The sequence below is a fragment of the Cervus canadensis genome, chromosome 20 (genome assembly GCF_019320065.1).
Source record: "Cervus canadensis isolate Bull #8, Minnesota chromosome 20, ASM1932006v1, whole genome shotgun sequence".
Taxonomy (NCBI): domain Eukaryota; kingdom Metazoa; phylum Chordata; class Mammalia; order Artiodactyla; family Cervidae; genus Cervus; species Cervus canadensis.
The window spans coordinates 60,069,905-60,096,212 of NC_057405.1; the positions used below are offsets into that span (position 1 = coordinate 60,069,905).

General features: G+C 46.2%; 1 long non-coding RNA gene across 4 annotated transcripts; it reads left to right on the forward strand.

Annotated features, from left to right (window-relative positions):
* On the forward strand, window positions 1-26,308 carry LOC122422928. 4 transcript variants are annotated; one of them, XR_006264027.1, is made up of 5 exons: window positions 1-266; window positions 16,222-16,463; window positions 19,685-19,798; window positions 19,900-20,016; window positions 22,216-26,308. It is a non-coding gene; the product is annotated as an uncharacterized LOC122422928 (long non-coding RNA). The 4 variants fall into 4 exon arrangements; XR_006264029.1 differs by lacking the exon at window positions 19,685-19,798; XR_006264028.1 differs by lacking the exon at window positions 16,222-16,463.

Genomic DNA, 26,308 nt, shown 5'->3' on the forward strand with positions numbered 1-26,308 from the left:
TCTTACAGAGCTGGGACTTTTCCTCAAATAAACTAGGTAGGGTTTTTGGTTGTGGGTTTCCCAGGCTCCCTCTAGTTATCAGAGTAATAAGTGATTTCAGAGTATTAACGCAGATTCCACTGCCACTGAATCATTTAGAGACTCAAAGCCAGAAGATGACATCAGAAACATATGTGTTAGTCTGGAGGCAGAACTTGGCCTAAGAAGCAGAGCAAAATCTCCAGTGGGAGAGCTGGCTTTCATTGGCCTGGAAAAGACTCCAAGAGGTGAGCGTCTTTATCTTTTGCCTTCAGGCAGGAAGTCACATGAAAAAAAATCCCCCTTAGATGGTTGATGTGTTCTTGTCAAGTATTTCCAGGGAAGCACTTTCAGAAAGGTAGGACTTAAGTGCTTTGCAAACAAGGCAAAGATTTGCATGTGAAGGATAAACTCTGTAAGCTATAAATCATAATTAATGTGATTTTATATACCTGGAATTTCCTAACCAAGCTATATTCTCATTCAGAGTAGCATTGAAGAGACATTTCTTCATTAATCATGTTTGGCCCACCCAAATGTCCACCCGTTAGAAGAAAAGGTATATTCCCAGATATGTGTTTTATATGGGCACATGACTATATTAGGGTATGGGAATTCCTCCAAATGCTTTTTATCAGACCATGGGACACATTTCAATCACGTTATAAGTTAACATCGTATTTGAGCTTTATGCCAACCCTGTGGTTTCCATAGCAACAAAATCGCTTCACAATGTAAGAAACACGTGGAAGATTATAGAGTAAAAAGAAGGCATCTGAAGGGAACAAAAGGCAAGAGCTAAAATCAAAACTTCTTTGGATGCTGGAAAATTTTTATTACAGTTTTATTTATCTCAAAAGGCTGGTACAAATCCCCTTGATGTTACTAGATGTAAAATTGTGTTAGTGTTCTCATAATCTTTCAGAATCTGAGATCATCTTACTCTAAGCTATAGTCTTACCCACGCCTACACTCCACACCCCTCACTGTGTGTGTGTGTGTGTGTGTGTGTGTGTATCTATGCATACATGAAAGCATAGATTGAATATCTGTGTCTTAAAAAAAAAAAAAGAAACTGGTTTTGTCATGTTAGACTAGAAACTGGTAGTAAGAAAACTTCCCCCATTTTCTTTCTCATGCATGCAGCAGCACGAAGATAAGCTAAACTCACATTTAGAAAAACAGTATAGTTACCTGGCAATAGAACTCATTCATTCGCTTGCTCATTTGTTAGAGGCATATTTATTGAGCATCTATTAAAATGGATAGGTTTCTTGTACTAGAGACTGCTGTAAGTTGACAGTTAGGACACCTGTAAGTGCTCTGTGGGTTATGTATGAGGGTTTAGTGGGAGCCTTCCAGGTCTCTCATCTGGTCGTTTTTTTTACCAAGACATCACATTCTTTCTCCAAGGTCCCTATCTGTGGGCAACTCAGCTGGCAACTTGAGTCCCTTACTTAATGGTTTCAGGCTCTTTTGTTAGAGGGCTGGCCTGCTGGGTTTTTTAACTTCTTAACTTTCATGGTCAAGGACACTTGTGTTTCTAATCCTGTTTCTCCTACTGTTCTGGTTAGATGACTAAATAATCCTAGCACTTTGGTCTTAAAGTGATGAGAACCAGGACAGGATTAGCTGGGAATTTTAAGACAGCGTCTATGCTTGTGATCCATCATTTTAAAAAAAATACCAACTTGCCTGGGTGATTAATTTCTCTTTTTGTTAGACACTGGAGCCAAAGGGAAGCCCTTTGCCCCAACTCTTCTCGGTGATAGGAGTCAGGACCCTTGGTTCCAGGACCAGAAGAAATGTTCAAACATCTCCCCAGAGACTGACAACCAGTGAACTCAGATACCCTCTTCAGTTCTGGCCAGAGAACCTAAGTGCTTCTTTTAAGGTGTTTCTTAGGAGGTGGCTCTTCGTGTGATGGCAGGCCCATGATGGCCAGCAGAGAGGGCTCAGTGGTGATGGTTCAGCCTGTGAGGTGAGGTGGGTGTGCCCAAGAATACTTCAAAGGCACTGCAACCCATCTCTGAAGGAAGTTCTGGTAATTAAAATCTCTTCCATCTTTCTCTTTGAGAAGGATTTTTGTCCCATGACAAAATAATAATAGCAATAATTTTTGTCCCATGACAAAATAATAACACTAATAAGTATGATCTGTCTGAGCACGTGGCTAGAAATGCACATGATGGTAGGGACACAAAGCTTTCAGTGAGCCACCTCCGTCCCTCTGCCTGAAGCAAACCTCCCCCCATGCATCCACATCTATCCCTCTGTCCCGTCCAGGACCCGCTCTCTCCATTTCTCCTGGCCTGTATCTTTAATTACTTTCTTTTCTCTGGCTTCTTTTCACACACAAATATGCACGAGTCTTCCCAAACCTCCTCTGTCCATGGAATTCTCCAGGCAAGAATACTAGAGTGGGTAGCCATTCCCCTCTCCAGGGGATCTTCCCCACCCAGGGTTTGAACCTGGGTCTCCCACGTTGCAGGTGGATGTTTGACGGCCTGAGCCACCAAAGAAACCCCTAAAAAACAAAGCGTACAAACAAAACTTTGCTGCCAGCTCTTCCTTTTCTACTTCTTATCTCACCATTCAGCTGAAATTCCCACTGAGGAATAGTCACCTCCCAAATGCCAGATTCAGGGCCTGTTTTTTGTCCTCCTAACTTGCATCCTCTTATCCTTTGAGGCTGTTGGAAAACCACTCCTTTCTGAGAAGCACTCTACTCTGATTTCTTCACTATTCCTCCCTCTTCAGTTTCCCCCGTGTTGCTAACTGCACCAATCCTTTGCAATTTTCTTCACAATTTCTCCTTCTCTGCCCACTCTTGGAAATTAATGTTTTCCAAATAATATCCTATCCTTGGGATTCTTCCCTCTTATTCAGTATATTTGAATATAAAATATTCTCCCTAATGAAATTGCTATTTTTGTAGGTAAAATGTGATCGATTGTGGGCAATTACATATGGCTAAAGCCACAGGAATTTCTAAATCCCTGTTTCCAGTCCTGTTCTTTCTTCTTAGCTTAGGCAAGTATTTCCAGTGACCAACTCGATACTTCCAGTTGGACTGCCTTATGTCACCTCAAAATGAATACATCTCAGATGGAACCCTTTAATCCATTACCTCCTCCACCTCAGGTATTCTTGATCTTGATTCACAGTGTCACTACCTCCTCAGTTTCCCAGGTTAGAAATTTCAGTCATCTTGAATTCTTCCTCTCTTTCACTTTCGTAGTCAATCATAAAGCTAGAGACTTCTACCTCAGAAATAGCCACACTGTGTTATGTTAGTTCAGGCCATCACCACTGTTCACCCGGGGGTAGGGGGTTGGCAATGACTCCATCTGTGGAGTCCCTGATTCTACTTGCACTGCATTCTGGCCCATCCTTTATAAACCAACAGAAATATCTTTCTAAAAAGCAAACCTGATCACATGACTCTAAGACTCATCAAAGTCCAGTTCCAACCTACAGCTATGGCCCCCCTCCTAGCGCTTTGACCCTCCTTCACAGTCTTCCTGGTGAAATGGCCTGTTGCTTTCTGAAACACCAGACTCTTTCACAATCTTGTACTTTCTTTGGTCTAAAATCTCCTCTGCAGCCCCCAAGAAACTCCTTTCAATCTCTGAGAACCAGGTTAAATTCCTCCTCTTACATCAAGCCTTCCTCAGCTCTCCCATCCAAGCCAGTCCTTCTCTGCTTTCTAAAAGTTTTGCCCTGAACAGTTACTGAATCATTACATGAAGTGATTGAAAGAGACTTGGGCCGAGACTTGAATTCTAGGTTGAGATGGGGTGAGGAGTTCTCAGGCTTAGGGTTGTGTTTTGTGTATAAACGCCTATTGCTGCCCTGGAAATCTATCTACTCTGCTTTTGCAGATTGCCCAATGAGAAAATATTCACTATTTGTGGTATTTGATTAGTAGAACACAAAATAGGAGTTGAATCTCCGAAACAGAGTTATAGTTGAGAATGTCCACATTGCCATGAAACGGTATATTTCATTTTCAGTGGAGCTGTGCAATGTTCTGGCAGTATTCTGTATTCAGAATGTATCCATGTCTTCTCTTGCTGAAGTGACTTGAGTGAGCATGCCCCTGGGATTTCACAGGACGTTGTACCACAGGGAAGGTACAAATAATTCAACCTTTCATTTAGCGTTCCTCCACAAATTAGAGAGACTCCCTCTTGACACAAGGTCCCAGTCTATTCTTGATGACCGGAAAGGATGGGAGTCCAAAGTCATTGTTAGGTCACTGGTCCTCAGGGTACCAGGTGTTAGCAACACCCACTGTTATCCCAGAGTAGAACAGAGAAGGAGAAAGAAATCACATTCAAGTCAGTAACCTGAGCCAGTGTAAAGAGCTGCACCCGTGACCCGCTCCCCTTAGACTTGGTGGGCTGCAGTTAACACGGCAGGCCCACTGCTACCTTGCTGGGCCCCTGTCTAACACGTGGACTGCCATTCCTCGCCTCATGGTTAAGGTGGTACCCAATTAATTGTATTTTCCTGCATTGAATGTGCTCTTTCCTGTCTTTTTGCTCCTGTTGATGCTGTTCTCTCCGCCTCAAACACGGTTTCAGATTCTCCTATCCATTTTGATGAATGAATCCCCAATCAGGATAAATTCAGCCATCACTTCTCCAAACCCATCTCTGACCCGGGTGGTCGATGCTCTTCCTTTTCTCCTCCAGGGTGGGTGATGCTATTCTGAAGTTCCACCACATACAGTTGTACAGATTTTTCAGTGCATAATGTCACCTGCCTGAGGAATTAAATCCCTGAATTCCAGCCCAAGTTCCACTGCTTAGCATGTGCCTTCAGGACTAGAATTGTTTCCAAATTCACACAAAGGCACACTCATTTTGCCCTGTGCGTGTCCCCATCAAGCCAGGACCATAGTGCACAACACGTATCTGTCTGTCTCCCCAACTAGACCCCCGGAGGGTCAGCTCCTCACCCAGCATACTTATAGAAAGAAATGTTGGCTTCTGACAATTATTAAGAACTAATACTGTTCTAAGAACTTTTGGTGCCTTTTCGTTGTTGTTTTTATTCAGTTGCTCAGGTGTGTCTGACTCTTTGTGACCCCCATGGACTGTAGCCCACCAGGCTCCTCTGTCCATGGGTTTTCCCAGGCAAGAATACAGGAGTGGGTAGCCATTTCCTTCTCCAGGGGATCTTCCCGACCCAGGGATCGAACCTGTGTCTCCTACATTAGCAGGAGAATTCTTTACCACTGAGCCACCAGGGAAGTGCTTAGATGCCTAAAGTCATTCATTTATCATCACAATCCTGAGAAGGGGGCATGATTTTAGCCAATTTGCAGAAGAGTGAGCTGAAGCTCTGAGTGATGAGGAAAGGTGCGTGTCTCACAGCCAGTCACTGTGGAACCAGGGTTTGCTCTCAGTCCGGCTCTGTAACCTATTCCCCTGGCCACTGCACCACACTGCCTCTTTATGAATGAAAACTTGTCAGGACTCTCCTGCATTGCGTTTCTCCTCCTTCTAGGGGAGAAAAAGGGTCCTTGTTTGCAACAGCCGGGAACCCAACTTCCAAGCAAGATGCTTTCTTAGGCATCCCTGCGTTCCCTCTACATGGTGCCATTTCCCTGAGTGCTGGTTTCTAGTAGAGTGGGTTCCTGGCTTCCTTTTCTAGGGAGATTCCATATACAGAAGGTGAGCTGGAGGGCCAGGCCTTCAAGGCAAAGGAGTGTGGGTGTGTTTATTGGAAGAGAACTGCCCTGGGGGTGTCTGTGGGAACAGGGGATGGGCGAGAAAGGAAATCAGCGGCTTTGCCACATTAGTGGGGGCTCCTTCCTGCAACATCTCTGTTGCTGAGGATGAATATGGAGAGAATGTGAGCACTGTCTCTCTCAGGAAGGGAAGGGACATGTTTTGCTCACATCAAGGACTGTCAGCAGGAGAGGGTACAGTGGGAATGGAGGTGTTTCCAGAAGGGATGGCATGGGATTGAGGTGATGACATAAGAACTGAGGCTCTAGCTAGGGAGGCAGGGACCAAGTGTGGATGGTGAGATGTCTGAAAGGCTCGGGGAGTGAGCTGAAGCTTTGTGGTCTGATGTTCGTGAGAGAAAACTCCCACGTCAGGCCCACTTTCTTGACTGTGTCTGAGGGCCTCAGATGCTGTCTGATGTGTGTTCCACCACTGCTCTCTCCCGTTCTCCACCCCTCCTGGGCTGCCACATCCTTGCCCGCGGTGGCTTCAGAATAAGACCTCAGAGGAGGTGTGGGCTGAAGCGAGCAGCTTCAAATAATAAATGCCCGGCCATAAGCATGGGGCCACGCCAGTGGTGTGGGCGGTTGGTGGCCAAGAATTTAGACTCTCCCTCTCATCCTAACTCAGTCTGTGGCCCATGGGTCACAGCCTGTGGTGACTTGATTCCTCAAACCTTGACACAGGGATAATGAAACTCGCTACTCTGCAAGAGGGTATTAATTAATGTTTGCAAACTGCTTGGCGATGCAGGGATGAAAGGGGTTAAAAGCAAAGTGTCATGGTGACGCCGGGCCAGCTGGGCCACGGATGTCATGATTAGGATGGAGACAGACAGATAACAGCCACCTGAGCACACGGGCCCCAGGGAGCACGGCTCACGTTGGAGAACCTGCAGTGGGAGCCACACTGGTCTCTAAACTAATTCCAAAGTAGCGTCAAGAGGGATGTGTGGATTTGCCTGTGAGAGGCGTTCCGAGGCTGATACTTTCCCCTAGAGTTTTGTCAACAGCGAGGAGAGCTGATTCTCAAATGTCACAGGTTTCAAATTTTCCTTCAGAGACTTCACCCCTTTACCATTCAAACCCCAGAGAGAACTTGCGGACAAAAAAACACGTCCCCAGGGAGCACCGCTGGGCAGTGGGTAGGGGATGAGGGACATCTTAGTGAACAAACCCCAGGATTTTTTCACTCTCCGGAGCGGTTTTCTTCAGAGGCTGGAGAGTGTGAGCTCGATTAACCCAGGTCTCGGAGGCCTGCCGCCAGCGCCCCTACCTCCTGACCAGACCCTGCTCCACTCCTTGGGAGCAGCTTGCCACAAGAAGCCACAATGACCACGGCGTGGCTGTCACAGGGCCACGACTGCATGACGGCCCTCCTCGCTCTGTCTCACCTGCTCCGGCTCAGGTCCTGGAGCGGCTTCTGTTTAACCGGTCGATGCAGTGTCATGTGTGAAGCTAATTTTCTGGAAATGACAAAGTCTCTTGGAGAGACCAGAATGCCTTGCAGATCACAGATCACCAGCATCACATGGCCGTGGACGTGGGGACTTTGGCAATGGTCAGCATGGTGAATGTGCTTCCTCTGGGCCTCAAGGTTGAAGAGATTGAATAATTCAAAAAAAAAAATCTAAATTGTGAAGTACTGAAAAGCTTCAGATCCTCCCAGTTTTGTCAAGTGAGGCAATAACTGAGCCGTCAGAGCAGGGAATCCGTGCCTTCATTCAGGAGCTATATTGATTTATTGAGTGTTTTGGGGGATGTGTGTGTGCGCCAAGCACTGTTTTGGGTGCTAGGATACAGCAGTGTACAAATCAGACAGAAGTTCCTCTCCCTGTGGATATCTTTCTGGTGGAGAAGTCCAAAGCAGAGGAAAATGTTTATAGCATCGCCACTTGGATGACCAATTCTGTTTCTGGCTGCCCTGTCTCTGTGTGGGATTAGGACTTGGTCCAACCCCAATCCCATTGCATCCTTCTCTATTAATTTGTTGTTGTTCAGTCACTTAGTCATGTCTGACTCTTTTACGACCCCATGGGCTGTAGCCCACCAGGCTCTTCCGTCCATGGGATTTCCCAGGCAATTATACTGGAATGGGTTGCCATTTGCTCCTCCAGGGGATCTTCTCAATCCAGGGACTGAACCCACGTCTCCTGCATTGCAGGCAGATTCTTTACTGCTGAGCCACCAGGGAAGCCACCTCTCTATAGATTAGGAAGGATAAAAATGTCTAAAATGAGAGTTGTGGTGGTGGTTGTTTTTACCTTAGAAGTGAGATGTGCAAGTCAGGGGGAAGGGAGAGAGGTGATAGAGTACTTAACAGTTGGTATAGCACAGTTGGGCTTCCCATAGAGGAGACATAAGAGACGTAGGTTCGATCCCAGGTTTGGGAAGATCCCCTGGAGGAGGGCATGGCAACTCACTCCAGTATTCTTGCCCGGAGAATCCCATGGACAGAGGAGCCTGCAGGCTACAGTCCATAGGGTCACAAAGAGTTGGACATGACTGAGTGACTTAGCATGCATGCCTGCATAGAGCATGTGCTAAGCCATCACTACAGATACCGGTGATCCCTGTGGGCCAGCATTAACCCTTTCATCCTTGGGTCATGCCAAGGTCCAGAAGTCTGGGAGGAGGGGCTGAGATGGCTGGGGACTTTGGAGAGGGGGTGCTTAGGGCACTGGCTACTTATTAAATGGTGCAGAAATATTTCAGTAATTTAACTGTAGGAAGGCTGTTCCAGACAGCACCACATGGATATAGATTCTATTCTTGAAAGTATCTAGGAAAAGACTATGCCTATGTGAGGTCTCAATCAACCCCTATTGCTAAAATATCCAACATCCAATAGAGGAAATACTGTTAATTTAAAATTTTGAATCTGCCTGGGGACTCACAGCTCCTGAGACTCTACAACCTTATAAGGTGGCTTTGAAAACCAGGTGGCCCTACAAGTCATCCTAAGTGGCAGTCAGGTGGAGGAGAGGTCTCAGGGCCACCCAGCCCTAGGGAAAATTAAGTCTTTGCCAAAATGAATGCAGCAGCCCCAGGATACGCTTTGATGTGGTGAGGTTCTCTTCTGGATCTGCCCTGGCCTGGTCACACAGGAGTTGACCCAGGAGGAAGTCACACCCCGTTGGCAGGCAGACTGAAATACTGGGCAAGGAGCATTGGGCAAGCCATCCAAGCTGTGGTTGCCGGGGCACTAGCGCATTTCCGGTCCTTCCAGTTCCTAACTTGTCATCATGGCTGGTAACACCCCCTGGCTTTTATTGATGGCCTAATTGGAGAGTGTCTGATGCCTGAAGGTCTTGGCCAGGTGACAGTCTCGAAAGTGATGGAAGATACTGAACTGAGGCAAGCTGTTCCCTCTGCAGCCTTCCTCCCCTCACAGGTGGAGCTTGGTGAAAAAGTAGCTTCTCTATGGGACGCACAGTAACTCCAGGGATAGCTGGAATGATTAGAGGCTGCCCAGGAGATTTATTCATTCACATAAAAAGAAACCTAGCCTAATCTCATCACACTTGGTAACAATTTACTGCGGAAGACATGCCCTTCACTCACACCCCTTTCTAAGGGAAATGCCCCACCTTGGGTCCCTGTTGGGTGCCCAATTTTGTGTCACATGATCAGCAGTAATCGAAGACCCTGGGGAAGTTAATTCACAGGCTTGCCAGGATGCTGTGTCATGGCACATAGAGGGCTCCACCGTTCTGGTTCTGCCTCTGTGACTGGGGAACTCCTGAGAGTCTGGGAGGGGGTCAGGGGGCGGCCGTGGCTGACAAACACTGGGTGGAGTCAGAGTAGGGCTGCCTGGGGCGTTCGGGTTCCGGTCAGATGGTGGGGGAGATTGTAGGGAAGAGAACAGGTGGCATTGCGGTGTGCCTGCTTCATTATATCATTCGGCCATAACGAGGGAGCATCCACCACGCATCAGGCACTCTGGCAGGTGCTGGTGAGAAAGCAGTGAGCAAACCAGACAAACACCGCAGCCATCGGGGAGCTGACAGTCAAGGGGGAGACATAAAACAGCCAAGAGAAGAAGAAATACACATATTAGTGACAAGTGCTGGGGAGGTTTAGAAATGATGCAGGGGGAAAAGTGAAAGATTGGTAAACGAGAAACAAGATCAGTAAAATGTAGATATCTATTTGATGGTGGGATTCATTACACAGTTTTCGAGTATGTTTAAAATCCTTCATGACCCTTGGGGCTTCCCTGGTGGCTCAGTGGTAAAGAATCCGCCTGCCAGTGCAGGAGACGTGGGTTTGATCCCTGGTCCAGGAAGATCTCACATGCCGTGGAGCAACCAAGCCCAGATGCCACAACTATTAAGCCTGTGCTCTAGAGCCCAGGAACCACAACTACAGAGCCCACAAGTCGCAACTACTGAAGCTCACATGCCCTAGAGCCCGTGCTGGGAAGCAAGGGAAGACACCTCAACGAGGAGCCCAAGCACCGCCACTAGAGAGGAACCCAAAAGTGCAGCCACGAAGACCCAGCCAGGCCAAGAGTAAATAAATGAAATTTACAGAATTTCTTTCATAACCCCCAATTTTCAAAACAACGCAGACAGGTTGAACAGGAAGTACTGGGGCTGAGAAGGACTCACAAAGATGGCATGTGAGCAGAGATCAGAAAGACATGATAGCAGGTGTCAGGGGATGAGCATCCAGGCAGAGGGAACAGCAAGGCCAGTATCCTTGAGGCAGGAGGGTTCCTGGCATGTTGAGGACCACAAAGTGGGCACCGTGGCCCCAGCAGAGTGACTGAGGGGGAAGCAATGGGTGAGGGAAGCAGGGCATGAGAATTACATAGAGAATTACATATGGTTGTGGCAAGAACTTTGTCTTCACTCTGAGTGAGATGGGGACCTCCTGGAGCATTTTGAGCAGAGGGGTGACATCATCTGACATGGGTTTTGGCCGATCTTAAAGTTTTTGGAGCGAAGATCCATTAGTTCTTACCTCTGGGGTCCACTGAGTGTCCTTGAAGCCAGGACCTCCCCTCAGCACTTCTGAGAACTAGCTCTATTACAGCCCTTCCTCTCAGATGTCCTTGGAACTCTGTTTCTTTTTCGTTTCTCACGTATTCCCACAATAAAGTCTCCTTTATTTGACTTCTCTCCAGTGGGTCTCTATTCCTCAAATTGAAACAGACCACAAGGACAGCCACTTTCCCTTCTGTGGCTGCCTCTCTTGGACAGAAGGCCACGTGTGCAACAGGTTATCCCTTGCTTCAGCTCAGGAGGTGGGGGGACGATACCACCACGTCTATTTGCGATGGCACTTCTCCCTGAATTAGTAAGCCCCCAGGCAGTCTAAATTTCTATGGAATTTCAATTTGGAAACTTTAAAACAAAAAGCAATCTTGAACCCGAAACAAATTTAGATCTCTTTATTTTAAAATCCCAAGTTGTGAAAAATAATAAAATCCAAAGGCATTCCCTCTGCTCCTCAGGTACTAAAAGCTGAATTTCTAGCTGGAAGTTAAGAGGGTGCAACCAACAGAGCAAAGGTGGCCCTCCAGGAGAAGAGCTTTTAATTATTATTCTCTGCTGCATTTGGTGGTTAAGCCGGGTGCCTTCCTTTAGGGTCTTATTTTGCTCAGCATTTATCGTGTCAGTAAGACTGAAGAAGTGGGATCTAAAAATAGCACCTAGTGCTGCGTCTGTGAGGTCTCCAAGCCCTCCAGTGCCTGAAGCCAGCTTCTCTCCTCAAGCCCATCTGAACCTCAAAAAGCCACCTGCGTGGCTTTCATGTGGCCCACAAACAACTCCACCGAAGCCAGACTCACACTTGGAAAAGTCTGCAGGTGCCCACGTGACCTCCTTACCCGAGAATGCCACAAAACCAGTTTGCTAGAGAGCTCGCACGCTCTTCTGAATGAATGAACAAGCGTGAGCTGGAAAGCTTCTTCTAATGAGATTATTTACCCTGGAATCCTTTTGTACTCAGGTTAAATGAGCCAAATGCTACATTTCCCCTCCCCACCCCACCCCCCCACATTATAAACTTTTACTGAGCAAGGAAAAAATGTTTTTTTTTAAATCCACTAGACTCTTTTCCTTTCTTTTTGCTATATATGAGTTCATCTTTTCCCAAACTTTAAACTGTTTATTTTGTATTGTGTGTGCATGCTAAGTTGCTTCATGTCTGACTCTTTGTGACCCCATGGTCTGTAGCCCGCCAGACTTCTCTGTCCATGGGATTCTCCAGGCAAGAATACTGGAGTGGGTTGCCGTGCCCTCCTCCAGGGGTTCTTCCTTACCCTGTGGTCAAACCCGTGGCTATTATTCTCCTGCATTGACAGGCGAGTTCTTTACCACTAGAGCCACCTGGGAAGCCCAGGTGGGGTATAGCCTATTAACAACATTGCGGTAGTTGATAGAACCATCTCAGCACCGAGGCTGGTAACGCATCTGTAGTGTTTATTATCTAGTACTGTGTATTTCTCTCATAGCTGTTGTCTGTAATCATTTACTATCTAACTACCTCTCCTCCATGAGATTGGCCCATTTTATCAACCTTATTTTACAGAGACTTGGTGGGGTCAAATGCTTTGCAGCCATCATATGGGTACAGGGTAGCGTCAGAAATAGACAGGGTGCCTCTCAGTGCCACGTTCTTGGGCTGGGAACCAGCATGGCAGTCCTCAAACACATGTGGTCCTAGGCAACCTGGTAAGGACACTGTACCTTGATCAACACTATGTCCTTCTCTACAATGTGATAGGAACACAGGGAAAAGAGGGCTCTCGCCTATCCTTGTGGCCATGTTCTATTGTTTTCTTTGACTCAGCTTAAACACTCACATTTAGAGAGGCAAAATTGCAGGGCAGGCCCCCAGAGTGAGGGCTCCTCTGTGGCAAGGGCATTCGTTTTTCTGGGCCCAGGGGGTGTTTAGAGGGACACCAGAAGAGATTATTCTGATCCTGCAGCAAGTTTAGCTCTAGGAAGAATGGCCTAGGTACTGAGGATGGCTCAAATGTGACTTTGCCCCTATCTTTCTTTGCATCTAATACACAAATTAGAGTGATCTCAATTAATTACCAGGAGCAAGGAAAGAACGCGAACTATCAGCCTATTCAGAGCTGCCAAAACCTTTCCCAAGAAGCAAACTGGTTCTCAAAGGATGATCAGCTAATAACACATTCTGTAAATAGCTGCCACTTTATTAATATGCCAAAAGCCAAATTAATTTGTCCTGGTTTCCCATCAAGGTCACCCACAGCTTGAACTGGATATTCTTCACTGTGGTATGGTTTTTTAGTTCAAAACAATGATGGGATCATTTTCTTTTGACTCCCTATAGGAGTGTTATTGTCATTTTACTTCCTGAATTAGCTGCTGTAACAAGTAGACCAAACATTTTTCATGGTTAACATAATAGGAGTGTATTTCTCCCTCACTTCCTGCATGGCAAGTGGCTTTCCCCCACCTGATGCTCTTGAGACTGAGGACTCTTTTATCTCTTGATATCCTCTGGGCCTTACTTTATCCACATCAAGCTGGCACAAGGGCAAGCAGAATATGAAGAAGGTACACTCACTTCTTAAAATGGTGACTTAGAAGGATAGGAGTCATTTCTGCTTATTCTTCAGTGACAACCTGCCACATGACCGCACTAAAAGGTGAGCAAAGCTGGGAAATATAGTCCCTGGCTGGGCAGCTGACATTCAGTGATAACTCCATACTGTGAAAGGGGGAGCGAAAATGTTGGAGGATATCTAGCCATCTCTTTCCCATTTCCCCCAGTGCTTGTGTGCTAAGTCACTTCAGTCATGTCCGACTCTGACATCCCATGGACTCTAGGCTGCCAGGCTCCTCTGTCCATGGGACTCTCCAGGCAAGAATTCTGAAGTGGATTGCCATGTCTTCCTCCAGTGGATCTTCCCAACCCTGGGATTGAACCCAGGTCTCCTGCATTGGCGGGCAGGTTTTTACCACTAGTGCCACCTGGGAAGTAATTAATGTGGTACTTTTGAACTTCGCGCCACTTTAGATGTCCAAATTTCACATCCTGCCTCTTACACAAAATCTTCAAGTGTCATGAGAGTTGTAGAGCCAAGGCCAATGGTGCATACCTATGTGTGTGAATTCAGGCCTGTCAGGGCCTGCCCAGAAGGCTGGAAGGAATTCTGTTTTCATGAGATCTGGATGGGCTTCAAGGAGAGACAGTGTGTGGCTGAGTTGGGTATGACAATAAGTATCCTTTACCTTGCCAGATGGTGAACAGGATGAGAAAGGAACTATAGCAAGAGAAGATGAACTAAATCTTCTAGGTCTGCAGGTTCTGAAAGGAAGAGTGGGGCTGGTTGTGCAGGATGGGAATAGAGGGAGGCGGTTCAGGACAGCACTGTGTGGGTCTCATTACTATTGAGGGTCAAACCTCCTTCTCAGCTTACTCTTCACACACGACTTTACTCTTCCACTGACATATAACTTCTTTCTTCTAGGAAACACTTGGCCAGGGTGATGAAAGTGCAGATAACTTTATTGATCATTGCAGGAACTTTCTGCAAGACCAATCAACTCTTTAATTAAAGAAAAATCCAGTGACAAGAGACCCTTTGAGTCTCTTGCCTTGAAATCCTTGCTTTAATTTATCTACCAGTCCTAAGTTGTATCACGATCCTTCCCCAGTCTTGACCATACCCCCACTTTGAAATACCTGTCTTAAGCTAGACTTTAAAATCTCAGTAAATATATTTCTTTAGCCCTTCCCACTTAGATATGCTGCTAAGAATCTGATGGAAAGGGCTTTCCTTCACTGCTGTAAGCCATATACTCAGTCTTATTAACAAAACTTTGGTGATAAATTTATTTTTTGGTTTGGTACTATTCAGCATTCCGCAATTTCTCCTGGTCTAGAGGATTTGAACCAACTTCCAAAGGGAAGGGGAACAATAAATAAAAATTGTACTCAAATTAAAAAAGTGGTCCCATTGGCAGCTGCAAGCCACTCAGTAGGCCCAACTGTCTCATATTTTGGTTTATGAAAGGTATTTTTATCAATGGTGGGAACAGACCTCACTCCTAGACTATGATTCAGAGAAACATACGGTAATTAGAGGAGCTACAGGACAGCCGGGTGGCAGGGGTCCCTGCAAGGGGAACCGTGACGGTAGAAAGTGGAAGAGGTAGGAGGAAAGTAAATGCTGCCTAAAAGCACACTCAAGACATCCCAGGGGCTCTTGAACAGGCTGTGATCATGATGTCATGAATGGGACTCCTAGCCTAGATCCTAGTTACTTTTCTCTACACTGTGCTCCCCAAGTCTGCCATGGAAGGTTGGCATCTCGGAGACCTAGTAGTAAGAATAGGCACCCGCTGTGATCTGGGCCATGGGGAAAAACAGAGGAAGGGAAGGGCAGCTTATGTGACACCCAAACAGGAAGCAGTCAGGACCACAGGAAAACAGTCTACCAGGAAAGAACTGCCTCTCTCTTGATGAACTGAGATCTTTTCAGCCCTGAGGACCCCTCCCACAATAGGACTGTACACCGACATCCAATCTGTGCTGGGTTAGGAAAACAGAAAAGAAAATGTGGAGGATTTATAATCTCAGCTGGGTAAAGGTTTGCAATAAATGCCTCTGATAAAAACTGTGTTTGGGGGACTTCCCTGGCAGTCCAGGGTTAAGACTCTGCACTTCCAGTGCAGGGGATATGGTTTTGATCCCTGGTCAGGGAACTAAAATCCCACATGCCGCGCAGTGTGGCTGGAAAAAGAAACTAAACTGTACTTTCCATGAGAAAATTATCAAGCTGTCAGTCATTTACACTATAAGCTAAATTACTCAATCAGCTACTTCCCTTCTGATGTTTACATGAGGAGGGAGAAACTTCCAGTTTATATGAGAATCAGGGAGTTTGGGTGGTGGAGGGGTATGTGGGAAAGGAGAAGGAAAGGTTGTGTAGAGCTTTGCACACTTCAGAAGAAGTCAGGTGTGGCAGGATGTCACAGTGGGGCCCTGAAGTCAGAGGAAGTAGTGTGACATTCAACATGTGTGTGTGGGATGTTCACAGATGACAAAAGGACCAGAAGGTCCTACTTAGAAAAGTATTTCCTAGGCCAGAGATCCTGCATCTTTGAACTAGTATTGGCTAGAGTGTTTAATCTGCGAGTTGGGAATATTTGTTCAGCACTGACCTGCATACCTGAAAAACGAACATTTTATTTAGAGGCAGTTAGGAAAAGAAATTTTAAGAATAAAACCGAGAAACCTCCAAGATCTGAGCTTTATCTATAGGGACAGCAACATTTTTTTCCTGAAAGTGGAATAGATTATCTGCCTGGAGATGTGAAGTCTTTTCACTCTCCAACCCAACTGCTCAGAAATCTACATGGAAATCGGAGAAGCTGAGTTTGTGTCCTTGGAGAACCCTGATAATATGTAGCTGAGCTTTCGGTTAAATATTTTGAGACCTGGTAAGAACTGTAAACTCCTCTTTCTCCTAGTTCCTCTGCTATAAAATGGAGAAAAATAAAAACAAGGGTCGGAGGGTTATTTCACTTGGAGAAGATCCCAGGAAGGAGCAAGTCATTCATCAGGTGCAGCGAATGTGGTCCAGGAAAAAGATGAGCCAGAGCAAATCCATCTGAAGGGCCTGATCCTTGTTGATAGCTGGCCTGAAAGACATGCCAGGATTCCTCCACCCTCTGAAATTGATCTATCACCACTGCACCATCACCTCCTTACGGTAACAATTTCTTTACTTACCAAATACATACAAAGGACAGAAAAAGTTTACATTAAAAAGAACATTTATTGAATTTACTTTTAAAATATAGTATGAAGAGATAAATAAAAAGATAGGCTATAATCTCTCTTTTGATAAAATAGATCAATGACCAAACCTATCCATGGTCACAAAATACAGATATACAGAAAGGCCTAATTCATGATTTATTTATTCATTTCCTGATTGCTGGACACATTCTGTTTATTCCTGCACCCCAACCTCTTACTTTTTTTTTTGGTATTATAAATTTTGCTGCTATGAAAATCCTTGTATTAACATCTTGATGAACTTTCATTCAGATAATGAGTAAGTGGGTGAAGGTCACTCAGTCATGTCTGACTCTTTGTGACCCCATAGACTATACAGTCCATGGAATTCTCTAGGCCAGAATACTGGAGCGGGTAGCCTTTCCCTTCTCCAGGGGATCTTCCCAACCCGGGGATCGAACCCAGGTCTCCCGCATTGCAGGTGGATTCTTTACCAGCTGAGCCACCAGGGAAGCCCAAGAATACTGGAGTGGGCAGCCCATCCCTTCTCCAGCAGATCTTCCCAACCCAGGAACTGAACCGGGGTCTCCTGCATCACAGGCAGATTCTTTAGCCGCTGAGCTACCAGGGAAGCCCAATTCAGATACGAAGAGGGCAAATTCCGAGCACAAAGGAGTTAATAGAAATGCATAAAAATCATGGTAGGTCATAGCTACCCTTTACTAAACAACTACTTGGAGCCAAGAAAAGTTCTAGATATTATTTTTAAAGTTAATAATTAGTTAATTTGTCTGTGCTGGATCTCAGTTGTGGTATTCGTGATCTTTTAGCTGAGGCAGGCGAATTCTTAGTTTGTAGCATGTGGAACCTGGTTCCTTGGTCAGGGGTCAAACCTGGGCCCCCTGCATTGGAAGTGTGGAGTCTTAGCCACTGGACCACCAGGGAAGGCCCCAGGTATTACTTTTAATCCTCACCATAACCTTACGAAGTCATTGACTTCGTGGTCACAGGGGAGGGTGACCTGAAATTCAGGCAGGAGGAGGGTCTTGCCTCAGATAACAGCTGCCAAGGACAGACCTGGAATTCAGTCTCAAGTCCTTCTGACTTGAAATTGATGGGCCATCTTAAGGTTACAAATACCATTCGAGGAGATTATCAAACTTATGAACATGGGAGAGGGGAGGAGAGGGTGAGGTGTATGTTGAGAGTAACATGGACACTTACATTACCATGTGTAAAATAGACAGCCAACGGGAATTTGCTGTGAGGCTCAGGAAACTCAAACGGGCTCTGTATCAACCTAGGGGGGTGGGATGGGGAGGGAGACGGGAGGGAGGTTCAAAGGGGAGGGGATATGTGTATACCTATGGCTGATTCATGTTGAGGTTTGACAGAAAACAACAAAATTCTGCAAAGCAATTATCCTTCAATTAAAAAAAAAAAAACAAAAACCTGGAAGGGCCTTGCCCATCTCCTTGTCTAAAGCTTTCAATTCCAGCCATGGCAGGGAGTCTTCAAGGTCAATGTTGTGCCAAAGGCCACAGAGCTAGGTTGAACCCAGGACCTGCCTTCCGAGATGGAACCCTTCCTTCCAAGTTCACTGCTGGGTTTGCATGTTTGGGACCACAGATGCCCTTCTTCCAAGGAAAAGCTTGTATGAAGCCTAGGACTTCTGAGCTGCTCTGTTTGAATAGGAGAAGGTCCAGCACCCATGTCTCCCTGTTCTTTGTCTATCCTCTCTCTGTCTTGGAACCTCTGGGAAGCTCAGTTTGACAACCACTGGTTTATACCACGGCAGGCTTCTGCAGGCAGAGTTAATTATCCTTGTGGTACTGGGTTCCTCCACGTGGCTGTGTAGTGCCTGGGGGGCCCCCTTCCTCCTGTGGCTCCCTTGGCCTCATCCTCCCGTCTGGTGGAGGCCTTGTGATGGCGCCAGTTCATGCTTCTTGCCTGTTGGACCATCTATTACAGATGCATTTAGGACCCTGGGGTTGTAAAAACCCACTATTACTAATCCTAGAAGAAGAGAGGAAAAAGTGTAAGAAAGAAGAAATAATCAAAACAGTTTAAAATGTGAAACTATCTTCTTCTGCCTGGGGTGGTGTGGGCAGAGAAGTACAGCTGCTAAACTGACAAGTGCGATAAGTGTTCTTAGGCCGGATGTACCACAAGAAGAGTGAAAACACCAGGAGCCGTGTGTCTATAAAGGAAGGCAAACAGGAAATCTGATGTGAATCATCAGAACCCAGACCGCGCAGAGGGGCGTGTGGCTTCATCAGAGATGAAGCGCATGGTGCTGTGCTGTTTGGAGCAGCGGGCGGGAGAAAGCACATTGGCGGGATCTAAGATAGAGACGCGGGGCAGCTGGGTTTACCTAAAGCTGAAATTAACAGCTTGTGCTGCTGGAGGCGGGACAGTTTAGGAAATCGGAAATGACCCTCAGCTTCAGGATCTGTGAGATGAGCCTATACTGATGCACCAGGAGTGATGTGAGGAGTTCTGTGTCTGAGGTGCTGTAAAAACCTTCAGCAGACCTCCTGACCTCAGCTCATTTTCTGGTCATTTATCCAACAATTTCTGTCACCTGCCACCATGGGGATGGGGAGGCAGCATCTTCATCCTTGCAGGCAGGCACAGAGCAATCAGAGTTACACGAGGTCAAGCAGGTCTTCTGTTCAGTGAGGCCACCATCTGACAAGAGTGAGGCTGCGTGCACTCTTGGACCCTGGGTGGAGTGGGTGGGCGGGGGTCCCATGGTCCCTGGTCTTCTACTCTAACTGGCTTCCCACACATGCAGGAGGTAGGCAGAAAATCGGGAACAGGTCATCTGGGCTGTGATGCCATCTGAAACCTGGAGTACCCTGAACACTGAGAGAGCCCAGGGGTGCTTTTCTCCAAAGAGGAATTCTGGAGGCAACTCTACCTCTTGCTCACACCAGCTCCCCTTCTCAGCCTCAAAACTGACAGCTTTTGCGGGCCCGTGGATGCCAGCTTGTGATGCCAGGAAGAGGAGGTCCAGGTGGTTTTGAAGATGTTCAAGTCATTTCCTATGAGGACATTAACAAATGCTGCAGGCTGAAACAAAGGCAGAGAGGGGAAGAGTCCAGGATTTTAGAGAGAAGGCTTCGAGAGCCTCTCTTGCCACTGGACCCTTGGGCTTCATTTTTGTCTCTTTTCTCTCCTGTTACATAGAGAGGCTGGACGATGAGATGACTGAGGCCATTCCCACCAACCCTGTGGCAGGACACTCTCTCCTAACTGCTCCCCGGGTCTCTCTCCTCTCCCGGACACCTCATATCTTCCAAGGTTAATACTTACTGCGTGTCAGCTATGGCACTGTTCATAATGCATAACGGATACAAATTGCTCAATGCTATGGGGTAAATTCTCTTTTTTCTACCTTACAGGTGAAGGAATTGAGGCACAGAGAAAGTATGTAACCAGTTCAGGGTTGCACAGATAGGAAGTGGCCAAGCTGAAACAGAAACATACTGCTTCTAAAGTGTACAGTCATTCAAAAACAGGTAAAGGACTTGAATGGACATTTTTCATTAAAAGATATACAAATGGTCAATAAGCACATGAAAAGATGTTCAACACCACTAATCATAAGGAAAATGCAAATCAAAACCACAATGAAATACCCCTCTAGACTCATTAGAATGGGCATCATCAGAAATCTAGAAAATTACAAGTGTTGGTGAGGATGTGGAGAAATTGGAATCTTGTGCTTTGCTGGTGAGACTATAAAGTGGTGTAGCTGCTGTGGAAACCAATTTGGTAGTTCTGCAAAAAGTTAAACATAGAACTACCATGCTGCTGCTGCTGCTGCTGCTAAGTCGCTTCAGTCGTGTCTGACTCTGTGTGACCCCATAGACAGCAGCCCACCAGGCTCCGCCATCCCTGGGATTCTCCAGGCAAGAACACTGGAGTGGGCTGCCATTTCCTTCTCCAATGCATGAAAGTGAAAAGCGAAAGTGAAGTTGCTCCAGTCGTGTCCGACTCTTCGCGACCCCATGGACTGCAGCCCACCAGGCTCGTCTGCTCATGGGATTTTCCAGGCAAGAGTACTGGAGTGGGTTGCCATTGCCTTCTCCAAGAACTACCATAATTTCCCAGCAATTCCAGTCCTAGGTATATATCCCAAAGAATTGAAAGCAGGGGCCCAAAGAGATACTTTTAAACCAATGTTCATAGTAGCATACTCACCATAGCCAAAAAAAGAGTAGAAGCAACTCATGTATTCATCAACAAGTGAACAGATACACACAATGTAATATATATATATACAATGGAATACTATCCAGCCTTAGAGGGGAATGAGGTTCTGACACATACTGTAGCATGGATGGACCTCGAAGACATTACACAACGTGAGATAAGCAAGACATAGAAGGGCAAATGTTCTATGAGCCCACTTGTACATGATACCTAGATCAGACGAAGCCCCAGAGACAGAAAGGAGATTACAGGTTATCGTGGACTGGGGGAGGAGGAGGTGGGGAATTATCATCTAATGGGTACAGAGTTTCTGTTTGAGATGATGATAAAGTCCCTGAGATGGATGGCTGCAATGGATGTACAATCATGTGGATATGCTAACTGAATTATACACTTAAAAATTATTAAAATGGCACATTTTATGTTATGTATATTTTGCCACGATTAAAAAAAGTGTCCGTCCAGACTCCTCATCATGATACACGCTGTGCCCCTCCCGCTCTGCACCTTTAGTGGTTCCCTCTTTCCTTTCTAACTCAGCAACAGCACCTCAGCCTGCGGCAAGAGCATCACCTGGGTCTCCCCACAGAAGCCATGCTCCTGTTTACTTCCCTGCCCTTGCCAGGCTGCTCCTGGCCCCACGTGCTCCCACCTCTGCTTGCAACCCACAAGCAGAAAGGTTTAAGCCCCCCTACCCTTCAGCAAGAAACCTTCTCTGTCTACACCAGTGCTTTGGGCTCTGTCTTTTAGGAATTTCCCTAAGAGTTGGAGTCAGTGCTACAATCTTCATATTGACATACATTGTCTCGTAGCAGCGCCTGTATGTGTAAGGACTCTGCATCAACATCTATTAATAGATTCTACTCTGGATCTAGAGTAAAAGACAGACATGGAAATGCAGCAAATAATAAACACTTTGTGACTTGCCTGGAAACAATGATCCTGCTGACTTTTTTGTCCACGCCAGCCTCTGTATTGCCTTTGAGATGGGTCTGGGTGAAATGAACTGCAACTTACAAAGTCAGGACTAAAGAAGGGACAGGTGAACATAATTAGGAAAATTAGGAACGGAATAATAGGAATCAGCCAGCCTGCGATCTGGATCATGGGTAATGGCCTTCGATTAGAATTGTACCACTTCTTGAGTGGCAGTTCTAGAAATCTCAGCAGCAAGAGAGGCTGTAATTGCTTCCAGTGTTATCTGCTTTGTTGTCTTGTCATTTTATTTCTTAGCTGTTTTATATTCTGGGCACAGAACCAGCTGGGGAGGATACCAACCCAGTGGTGTCATTGCTGGTGGCTCGCTGCTGGTACCGTCTGTTTAAACCTTGGCTTTTTAGCCAGGTCCTTCTTATTGCTCATGGTGGGTCACTTGGAAGGATGTGGTTCCATTTGGTAAGATGGGGAGGAGAGGGCAAATGTTTTAAAAGTCACCAATTAGGCACTACTTTACAATTGGAAGCACCTTTGCTAATTTGCTTTTTTCCTTTGTTATACTTCAGCCTGTGTCAGGAAGAGCGACGCACTTGCGGGCTCCGGCCTCCTGACATACCTGCCCTGGGTGTGACCAAGCAGATTTCCCAGCCGCCGGAGCCTGCAGGTTCCTCCCACTACATGGAGAAAAGAGGCGGTCAGCCCTTCCCCCACGCGCCTTGGAGATGAGATTGGAGCGTAATGAACAGCGACCTCTAGTGTGCAGTTCAGGGTTTGCGTTTGGCTAAGAGCACAGAATGAAAAGAGCGGAGATGGGAATTCTGAAATTCCCCGCAAACAAAGGCAAGATGGACCGTTTCCTCCTTGTTTTTCCCGGGTAGAGAAGCTCAGGACGATTTGTTTCACTTGCATCGCACACAACCATCAGGGCTGCAGGTGCTACTCAAAGCGCTACCTTTTTATTTCTCCAGCAGATTTCCTCCAAATAGATCACCAGGAATTTTTTTTTTTTAAGCCTTCTTGGTTGCTTTTAGAATTCAGTCAGGTTAGCATCAACCTCTCTAACTGGGGAGTGTATACCTGCTGGAGAGACAGTTGAGTAGGGGAGGATCGGGGTGGGGGGATGCTCATACAGGGGGGTCAGGCAGGGTCTGTGGGGGAAACTCAGGGTCTCCAGCTCGGCCTTTCTCGGTGGCAGCGTCTCTCCGAGGATGGCTGTCTCTCCATTTCTTCATCTGACTACCGGCTGTGGAAGACTTCCTTCCCCTGACCTGGTCCTTCCAGTAACAGCCAGCGAGGCCTGCTGCCCTCTCTCCTTCCAGTGTCTCCAGGCCTGCCCACTCTTCTGAAGCCGGGTTTTGAGTCTCAGGGGTGATGTTTAGGCCAAGTTGGCTCACAGGCTGATGGTGTTCGCTGGCTCTGAAGAATGAGGTCAAAGGATGATCTCCAAACTCTGTCAGGAGCCAGAGGGAGAGTGTTCAGAGAAAGGCTAAAATCACAGTGCCTGGTCCATGACTTTGCTGTTTTGCGATGTGAATAGGGGTTTGGGGTTTGGGGAGGGAATATATTTCCCTGTAACTTCAACCCATTGAAGGTTGTTACATTCACAGGATGTTTTTACACTAAGAACTGGGTTTGCCCCCCACCCCCCACCCCACTGCCTTTTAACAAAACTTCAAAGTAGAAATGCTGCATTTTTATTACTGCTTTTACTTTTTCAGTTATTTGTTTTTTACTGCATTGGGTCTTAGTTGGTGTGTGTGGGATCTTTTGTTGTTGTGGGCAGACTCCAGAACATGTGGGCTCTGTAGTTGCGGCCTGAGGACTTAGTTGATCCAAGGAATCTGTGATCTTAGTTCCCCAACCAGGGATCAATCTGAGTCCCCTGCATTGGAAGGTGAATTCTCAACCACTGGACCACCAGGGAAGCTCCTTGGCTGTTGTTTTTAAAGCTGTGAGCACATCATGGTGCTGGAGCCTTCCTGGTTTCACGAGTGCTTCCTCCTCCCTGCATTTTTAGATCACGGACCTAAGCAGGTGCTTCAAGTAGGAGCCATCCTTCCAGCTGACAAACCAGATCCTGGACCCAGGCTGTCCCTGGCCCTGTGTGTTCCCTTAACATCACACTTAGATGCCAGGATCGGGAGTGACAGATGAGGGTGAGCCCGTGAACGAGGTAACAGGAAGAGATAGGGAGTGGTGGGACTTACACATAGTCAGGGCCAGGGAAGCCTGTGAGAGTACTGGATCGGTTCAGCGAGTTTTCCCAGGTGGCCTGGCCAAGCCCGTGGCACAGCTTAGGAACAGGTTTGGGGCAAGAAGAAGGTCAGGCCAAGGGGGAGGGACATAGTGAAGAAGAAAGGTGGCTGGAGCTCCCTGGCCTTGGAAACAAACGATTAGCACCTTGGCTCTATCTTTGGCGATGTGGAAAGCTGCTAGAATCCCAGCTCAAGAAGGGTAAGAAAAGTAACATAAAAATGATGGTTCAATAAAAGCAATATTACTCAGCCATAACGAGGAATGAAATCGGGTCATTTGCAGAGGCGTGGATGGACCTGGAGTCTGTCATACAGAGTGAAGTAAGTCAGAAAGAGAAAAACAAATATTCTACATTAACACATGTATGTGGAATCTAGAAAAATGGTACAGATGAGCCTAGTTTCAGGGCAAGAGTAGAGACGGAGACGTAAAGAATGGATGTGTGGACATGGTGGGAAGAGGAGAGTGGGATGAATTGGGAAATTAGGTTTGGCGTAAATACACCACCTTGAGTGAAACCATAGCTAGTGGGAAGTTGTTGTATCACACAGGGAGCTCAGCTCGGGGCTCTCTGATGACCTAGAGGGGTGGGAGGGAGGTCCATGGCGGGGGGCACATGTATATCATAGCTGATTCATTTGTTGTACGGCAGAAACTAACAACATTGTAAATGTTGTTTGTAAATGAGTATAAATAAATGTTTTTACTTATACTCCAATAAATAAAAAGAAAAAACCAAAAATGACACCAGTAGGGGAAGATCATTCTGGTTGAGGTGGCAAGGGTCGGTGGAGGAGGGTAGCAGATTTAGAGGGAAGAAGCCTGAGGTGGAAGATTGTCCCCATGGGAATTTATCAGTGTCTCTTCTCAGGCTGTGATGGTACAAAAAGAAAGGTAGAATGGCTAAATAGTAAGAAACAAAAGTGGCAGCAGGATTTGCTAGTGAGCTGGATTAATGAAGATTAGGAATGAGCCAAAGATTTCTCAGAAGTTCTCCGTCATGGAATAGGCAGATGGTAGCGTGGATGAAGGGAGCACTCGGGAAGGGCTGGCTTTTCCTGGAAGGAGATGGTGATCCAGGTGAGGGCTGCACCCTGCAAGCAGAGCCCCGCTGGAGAAAGGCCAAGGTCACTTTCAATTCTCACTGACCCCCTTCTACGCCCCTCTGCCTTTGCCTGGCATAGTTGCCATTCACCCAAAATTGCGTGTTGACCCAGCAGATATTAATGGCCTTCTGTCCTTCCTCAAACCTGCAAACCACCTTCTTCACCTCATGCTCCTACCAGTTACCTGTAGGAGCAGGCGCAGGCACAGGTAGTTTTGGTTCTCCCATGACTTATAACTCTTTGGAGGGGAGTGAACCATATCTTACGTGTCCTTGATTTCTCATAGTATATGCTCGGCATGTCTCTGAACACCAGTGTGTTCTTTACATGCACCTGTCAGTCAGGGCTCTTCAGAGAACACACACACACACACACACACACACAGACTTAATTTAAGAATGGGCTCGCATGATTGTGGGGTTCTGGAAAGCCCTAAATTTGTAGGGCAGGCAGCAGCTAGGAAACTCAGGTGGAAATAGATGTTACAGTCTTGACAGCATTTCTTCTTTGAGAAGCCTGTTCTTGCTCCTAAGGCCTTCAGCGGATTGAACAAGGCTCATTCACATTATTCAGGGTCATCTCCTGAAGGTCAACTATTGTAGATGTTCACCACATCAACCAATTGCCTTCACAGAAACACCTAGATTAGCATTTGATTAAATAACCAGGTACTAAATTGACATATATTAAAACTAAGCATCACGGAGCATTTGCTAATGGAAGCATGTTGAAGCATCCAGACACAGCTTGTTTCTTTGCACTTTGCTTTATTGTGCTTCGGGCTTCCCTGATAGCTTAGCTGCTAAGGAATCTGCCTGCAATGCAGCAGACCTGGGTTCGATCCCTGAAGAAGGGAAAGGCTACCCATTCAAGTATTCTGGCCTGGAGAATTCCATGGACTGTATAGTCCATGGTGTTGCAAAGAGTCAGACACGACTGAGTGACTTTCACTTTCACTTCATTTACTGTGCTTCACGTATACTGTGTTCTTGCTTTTTTACAAGTTGGAGGTTTTGGGTAACCTGTGTCAAGCAACCCTATCAGTGCTATTTTTCCAACAGCACTTACTCACTTTATGTCTCTCTTTCACATTTTGGTAATTCTCACCATATTTCAAACTTTTTCATTATTATTATATTTGTTATAGTAATAATATAATTATACAATAATTATATATATATAATCTGTGATAAGTGATCTTTGATTATAACTATATAATTTATTTATATTATATATACTATAATAATATAATTGTATAATAATTATATAGATATAATCTGTGACCAGTGAACTTCGA